Below are 7,832 nucleotides of genomic sequence, written 5' to 3'. Positions count from 1 at the left end.
GGGCTTTACAGGGGCCACTTTTAGGACCTATAGAAGGAGCTGTACCATAATGTCTAAAGACAGTGCAGCGAGAGCGGGGAGAGAGAGATTGATTCTGTTGTTTAGTTTGCAAGAGCTTGTCAACAAGATGTGGATTTGCTCTGCATGTATGATTAGTTTTGAGAGACACTGGCAGCAAGCCTTGTAACAATGTGCTGGGCAACACAGTTTCAAAAACGGATCAGCTAGAGCAGGTTAGCATGGGGGAAAATGGTGGCCAAACATTGCTTATAAACCCCAGACAGACCTTCCCAGCCAACAGCATTCTCAGTCAGTAGCTGCCTGGCTGTCTCAAGGAAGCAGAAGGCCCTGGGAGTATGACTCAGCATCTTGTATTTGACCCTCCTGAGGAGCAAGATGCTGGCCAAGACACGCACTGGTTGGCTCCTCACAGCCAGTCCCTATCCTCTGCCATAGACCACATCCTTGATTTGAACTATTGAGCCCTTGATATTTATAAGAAGATACATCTAGAATAGGACATATTAAATTGTAGCCTTCTCTGGACTTTGGGAGTTTGAAACATTCTATTCTTTAACTTGGTAATGGCAAGAAGTTAGAGTGAGCAGGTGACACATTTTATGACAGAGTGCACTAGTCTCTTACATTTATAGGAGTGAGAAATTTGGAGGAAGGTGTTCCCTTGATGGTGCTTATAGATGTGAGTTGAAAACACTGGGGAGGGGCTAAAGTTTCAGAGAGAAATGGAACAGGGAACCTGATTCACAACCCTGCTCTTTTCCTCCTTGCATCTGGATGCTACTGAATCTGTGTTTATTGCAGGTACACCCTCCCCAAGTTTATGTCTCTGAATGCTTTGGTGAACCCAGCCAGGCAGGGCCCAGCACTGGAATAAAGAGCGATTCAGAAATAGTATGAATTTCTGTAAGAGACCTGGGGGCATTGGTGGGTGAGTGGACCATTAAATGGGGTGACCCAAGGGGCCCCAAGAAAATATTGCAGTCTTCATAATCAGCAGGAAACTGTAGTAGTAAAATACACTGTTTCTCCCCAGAACAGATTTTGAGGGGGAGACAACTGTTGTACTTTAAGCTAATAAGCAGATTTTGTTAAAACTCCTAGATGAGTGGTGTGCGTGTGTGCATGCAAGTGTGTGTGTGTGTATGTGTTTGTGTGTGTGTGTGTGCACGTGTGCATGTACAGACTGGGATCAGCATGTGCAGCATCATCAGGAAGAGGATATATGAGGCAGGAATGAGAGGCTGCAAGGCGTACAGAGATATGAGAACTGCAAATAGGAGAGTTTTGGGGGAAAAGGGGGTATTGTATTGGTCAACGATCCTGGCAGGAAACAGCACATTCAAATTAGGGTAATCTGAAAAGTTTAGAAAAGGAACTATCAATTATGATGTATGTGCAGTGAGTAGGGGAACTGTGAAGGATAGTGTAGAATTAGTTTAAAAAAAGAGTCATTATCGTCACTCCTTGAAATTATGGGACAGACCAGTGACCAGAACCCAGAGGCCATGAGCCCTGTGATAAAAGGGCTGCCTAGGAAGGGGTGAAGCCTTCTGTGGAGTGAAGTTGGATAAGTCAGCATAGAGCAGGCCTACAGGTCAATGAAAGGGCCGGGGAGCTCCATCTCTTACTTTGCTCTTCTTTCTGGAACTTGCCGTGGACCACAGGGCAAGAAAGCCCAATGATGTAGTCAACACAGGACAACCTTCTAAGGCACATAACAGGGTAGAGAAAGGCAGGCAGGAATGGAAGGAGAAATGGAAAACATTCAGCAATGATGTTTGAAGAGGATGTTCAGAAAGTTTTTCTTTATGATGTGGAATTTAAACCACCCCTCCATCTTACCCTAAAATGTCAGTAAAAATCAACCTTACATATCAGTGCTTCTTGGAATTAGGGGTGTGTGTGTGTGTGTGTGTTTGGTGAAGGGCTTTTGAATTTAACTTTATGGCAGGCGCCACAGGAGGTTTAGCCAACAAAATTAAGTTGAATTTGGCTCCCCATACTTGAGAGATGTTTAGCTAGCAGTCTTTTTAAGAAATAAGAAGGATTTTTCTCCCTTTTGACTTATTCTTAAACTCAATATAAAAATGTCTGCAACTCTCTTCCTATCACTGGTAAAATTAAAATGAAGAATTAAGTTGGGTTCACAGGCTGTAGGGCTTCTTGGGCTTGTGGTTAGAGTGCTTTCACAGAAAGCACCTCCTGGCACCTAGACTGCACAGAGTAGGTACTCAGTTTTTTGGACTGAAATAAACAAGTATACGAATGAATAAATCAATTGACAGGTTCTTGATTCAAGCCAGTGCCTGCTTCTGACAAGATAAGTCATGGAAGTACCATGCCCCTCTCCAGAAGAACACCTCCTTTCTTTCGATGTTTCTGTCCGTGTTTCCTGTTGCATCATACAGAAGGGAGCTGAGCAGGCATAGAGGTCTATGTTGCTTAGCCACCACATCTCCAGCCAGAAGCAGAGAGGAATGGGGTAGTCCTTTCTGGAACTGCATAAGTCCAAGGAAATATATCTTATTACTAGGAAGGCTGTATGGCTTTCCCTTCCTTGCTGCATTGAGAACTTAGACATCTGCTGCTCTCCTGCAGAAAAACAGCACCCTTGCAAACTCACGAACTGCATTTGAAGGAAGGAGCCATATCACTGTACGCAGGGGTGGGCAGCAAAGGAGGAAGTTTTGGTGAAGTCTGATTTTACTATGCATATCATTAGACTGCACTCTGAAAATTCTACAATGTAGAGAGTGCATCTGAATATATTGACAGTTTATCTTTATTCAGAACTATGTCCAATGGTGTGACATTTTCTTAACAGCCCTGTGCTTGTCTATGAAACACAATGACTCTTTGAACATACTTTGGCAACAGCTTATCCGCTTCTCTTGTGTTTCTTCCTGCCATTGCTTTTTCATCATCAATACAGATGTCTCTATATTTTTGCCAGTTTATTTGATGGTGTGTACTGATCTAAACACTTAAGAATTCATTCTCCTGTTGTATATGTGTCAAGTGCTTTATGAAGCAATAAATCAACCTAGGCCAACATGTTGTACAATCTACAAACATCCTTACTCTTTTCCCCACTAACCATAAAGATTTCATGTATCTTTGTCCAAGGACTAATTTTTCAAGTATGTTCAAAGTACATTGTTACTTCAACTGATTTACCAGATAATGTTACTAATTGTATTCTTGTGGTAGCCCTTAAACTGACTGCCTTAGTAACTGTGTTCAATAAGCTCATCTCTAGAAGTATCTAAGTCTTTCAAGTGCAATGTTGTAACTTATTTTCAGAGAACTTTTAAATGCCTTATTAATGTTGGCAATGATATTAATGTTGGCATTAATAATGTGGGCAATGCATAAATCAAAGTTTCATTTGTATAAACATGTTTCAATTTCATTAAGTTGTCCCACTACTTCAAAGGAGGTCGAGAACCTCATTACTGTGTTTTATTTTATTTCAGAATGATGTAACTTGGTAAAGACCATAAAATATTGTGTTCCTACAAATATAATATGCTCAAATTTAAACATTTTAACATTTTTAATGCCAGAAGGCATTCTATAATTGATATGTGTGTTTAATATGGAAGGGCTTCTATTTTTTTTTTTTTTTCTGTAAAAGCCGTTTTTAGCTACCTCAGTGTCAGCTACTTCTCTTCCTAGTCAATTTAACTTCGAGGTCTCCAGTCTTGGCACAGCACCAGATATCCAGTGGACCCTTCTTCCACTGTGAGATATGCACCCATGTTTTGACACCGTATAACTTGTAAGTTGACACAGCAGTGTTAGTGGTCAAGAGTACTTAGTAGGGTCCTTTCCATGAATGTTAGTTTAGCAAAAGCATCAGAGTAAAACAATCACTGTCCAAGAATGACAAAAGACATAAAAATTTCACTGGTTAAAGATCTAAGGAGAGTTCATTTGATAAGGATATGTAGTTATTTCTGTAGCATACAATAATTTAGGATAACTGGAAAATTAGAGTACTGACAAATTTCTAGAAAATTCAATTTCTGGAATACCTATATTAGTAACATAGATACATACACAAATAAATCTAAGAAGGTTTATCATCACTTATTTGACAATGCTTCCCATATAACTTAACATACCAAATAAACCTAATTAGTTCAACAGCTCTCTTTTACAAGGTGAGAGACAAATCCTTTGAGATTTTCTGTGGGCACTCTGGGAAATCTCAGAGCTAGTTTGAGGTAAAAAATAAAAGCTCCATGTGGAATTTGATTTTCAGAAAATATCAGAAGGTTTGAATATTTAATTAAATAGGATCACAGATCTTTGAGAAATAATACTTAATTACCTATTTAACCAAAGTGACAAATGCAGATGGCAAAGACAGAGCGTTACATAGCTGTCTGTGAATGAAACTTTGCTCTTTCAATACTGAGAAGACTAGGTTTCCTTAAGTAATCAAAACCTAATAAAGATGATTTGTGAAGCACAGTAAGTTATTTTGGTAGGACACAAATCTTTGCAGTCTAGCCTGATTACTTAAAAGATTAAAAAAGAATCTTTTAAAAATTTCCTATTAAGAGCAGACCAATCTAAGAAAACTTTGTCCTTTGAGCAGAGAGAAAAGCAGATCTTAATTCCATACCTGTGTACTTTTGATTTTAAAACTCATTTTTAAAAAACTTAAATACATGCATTCCAATCTTAGCTAGCTTAACTACACATAAAATTATTTTCCCGATTTCTTGTCCACAAAATGTCTACAACTTTTTAATGTACATTTTAAAATATATGCTTCTTTAAATTGGGGAGAAGATCTTCAACTAAGATGAAAATAAAGATTCCTAGATGTGCTCTAGATGTAGTGCCATGTATCTTTGGAATGTTTTAGTAAATCCTTCCACAAAGGCTTTAGAATATTTTTCTTTCCCTTTGGGTACAGTTTTCATTTTAGCTTAGATAAAAAGGCCTTAAAGAGTTCCTATCAGGCTCTGAGTATCAGCCTCCAGTTTAGCCAACTTCTGACATAGAGCTATTTTTTTTTTTAATTTTTTCAAATATCTCATCAGGTTTCAGCTGGGACAACAATAAATGTTCCTGATGGTATTAAACAATCCCATGGAAGCAAGAGGCTTCCCCAAAGAGGTGCAAGATTCTTTCCTCCCCAGGTCCCAAGCCACTCCCAAAGGTAACCCAAAAAAGGACTTAGAGAATCCCCTCTGAGAGCCAGCAACAGTTAGTAGGGCTCTAGCTGCAAATGGGTGCAACAGATTTCTGTCCAGCCATATTTTTGGGGGCCCCCAACCTGATTGTTGAGGGGCCTGCATATATAAGCATCTGCATGTTCCTTTCAGGCAGAAAGTCAAGCCAACTTCAGATGATACAAAATAGGGCAAGAAGACAATCTCTGTTCCAGGGAGAGAAAGGATAGGCAACCAGCGGGTACTGGAAAGTGAATTCACTAGCCACAATTCAAACATCGAATCTTTACAAATATGATTTGCCTACCAGTTTGAAAGGAAGGTCCAATGTGACATTTTATCTTTTTCTCTCCGCAGGCAGCACAGAGATCTGGGAGAGCTGACTTTGGTAACAATTCTCACCCTTTGCCAGCTTCTGCCAATATTTCAGGATCCCGTTTGCAAGCTCTGGAGCGAGTGCGGTGTCCCAGTGGATCTTGTGTAGGTCACCAGACTGAAGAGGGGGAAAAATAAATTTTCCTCTACCCTGTATAGTGAGACCCTCTTTTCTCTAGGCACCTTATAAATGTGTAAGTTTACCTAGTTTAAAAATTCTCCACTGTGGCCTCTGTAATTCAAGATCACCTTCGTTAAGGTTAACCTGTTTAGCCTTGGCACACCTGAGGCCTGTTCACCTGAGGCCTCACCTGGGATCCAGTCCCGCCCCAGACCCAGTCCAGTTTCCGAGTCAGACTCAGACTGGCAGGACCAAGTCGGGTTTCTAAGTCAGATCTAGTCCGCCAGGGACCCATTCCTGTTTCCAGGTCAGACACAGTGCTTCTCTGGAGCCAGTCCAGCTTCCAAGTCAGACCCAGTCCAGTTTCAAATCCAGTTCAGTTTCCAAGTCAGACCCAGTCCGTCCCTGGCCCCAGTCCGGTTTCCAAGTCAGGCCCCGACTGGCAGGACCATGTCAGGTTTCCAAGTTGGACATAGTCTGCAGTGACCCATTCCTGTTTCCAGGTCAGAGCCAGCCTGACTCGTGCCGGTTTGGTCCCAGTCTGGGAAAAGAAATGCTCCAATGAAGCCTGAAAGCTCCTAATGGCAAAGCTGCAGGGCTAGGATGTGTGCTCCAGAAGCAGCGAGACCTCCAGAGGCAGCGAGAAGGCCGCAAGCTCAGGGGGCTCAACAGGTACCTGTCTGGTTGCTCATTGCTCCTGGGGGTGGTAGGGGAGAGGGAGTCTCCTGTGGTTGCCTTGTTTGATGCCAGAACTGTTAAAAGATCAACTGAGATATATTAAGGATTTTAAGGATTTCTTTGAGCAGAAGTCATTTGCATCAGGCAGCATCCAATCTAGCAGATAGAAAGGATCTCCAAGGAGATGCTAAGAAGAAAGACTTTTATAGACTTTTATAGGCAGGAGGGAGCAGGAAGAAGGAATTTATATGAGGCCAAAAGGTTGGTTATTGCATAGTTGCTTTCCTTCAGGGAACGCCGGGGGTCTCTCAGCAGTTACCTAGTTAGTGCTGATCAGGCGATTCTTGATTGACCCATTCAAGATTCCATTTCTGGGAAAGCTGAAATTGTAATTAAGTCTTGGTTGGGTTATGTGTGGTTTAGCATGAGCAATTCCATTTGGGCCTGTTGTTTTATTTTTTAACAGAACCACAGCTGCCAAAATAACCATTATGGCTAATTTGAGTCCTTACTATGTGCCAGGCATTCTAAAAAGTCTACAGATGTTTATCTCATTTTTATCCTTACAACAGGTGAGCATTATTATTTCCCCTCTTGAGATAAGGATACCCAGGTTCAGAGAATTTAACTAATTGACCACGGCCACATGACTGAAGACAACAGAGCCGGGGTTTGAACCACAAAATCTTGATCCAGAGCACCTACGCTCAACTGCCTTGGAAAAATCTCTACACATGTGTGCAGGATTAAGACACAGAGTATGCCCAGGATATAGACACAGAAATGAAATTGTTGGATTACAAAGTGTGAGAATTTTCCTAATTTTAAAGTCGTTGTGCCAGCTTCTATTCTCAATTCTGTTCTCATGAGTGTTTGAGGCTCCAGTCACTTTTCTGAGCTTACCGTCACAGTGTTATGTCTGATCTAAATTGGTCGTCTACTTGCTGATCCCTTGAAGCCTAGGAGGTCTGTGCCTTCAGCTCCACTTATTAAATAAAGTTTTGTTTCATTTTAGTTTTGTTCTTTTTTGAGCATGACCATCTTTAAAATTTTTATTTTATATTTAGTCTTAATTGTTACATTGTTTAAGGAGAGAGCATTCTCAAAACATGAACTTTAACACCACCTGGATATTCAATTCTTTTCATACTCCACTATAACCATCAAGTAGTTCTTAAAATTCTTCTCCTTTTGTCCCATTTACCATGGAATCAACTCCTATTTGCTGGTCATCGTTTTGATGAACAAGACACTATGCTGGATACAGAGCATACAAAAACAAACGAGGCAGAATTCCTCTCTGTGAAGAACTTACAGAGGAATTGGCCACATAAACAACGAATTATAATGAAATATGATAAGTACTGGAATGGAAGTCTAATCATATGGCAAAAGAATACAGATGACAAAGTATTTATTTTTGCTTTAGGTGGGGCTTAGGGTCGGTG

General features: G+C 40.7%; 1 long non-coding RNA gene across 1 annotated transcript; it reads left to right on the top strand.

Annotated features, from left to right (window-relative positions):
• Positions 1 to 5,298: 5,298 nt before the first annotated feature.
• LOC130680463 (uncharacterized) lies at positions 5,299 to 7,497 on the top strand. The gene is made up of 3 exons (XR_008993496.1): positions 5,299 to 5,690; positions 6,210 to 6,378; positions 6,957 to 7,497. It is a non-coding gene; the product is annotated as an uncharacterized LOC130680463 (long non-coding RNA).
• The last annotated feature ends 335 nt before the right edge of the window (positions 7,498 to 7,832 follow it).

The sequence above is a fragment of the Manis pentadactyla genome, chromosome 13 (assembly GCF_030020395.1).
Source record: "Manis pentadactyla isolate mManPen7 chromosome 13, mManPen7.hap1, whole genome shotgun sequence".
NCBI lineage: Eukaryota > Metazoa > Chordata > Mammalia > Pholidota > Manidae > Manis > Manis pentadactyla.
This window is presented reverse-complemented; position numbering and strand designations above follow the sequence as displayed.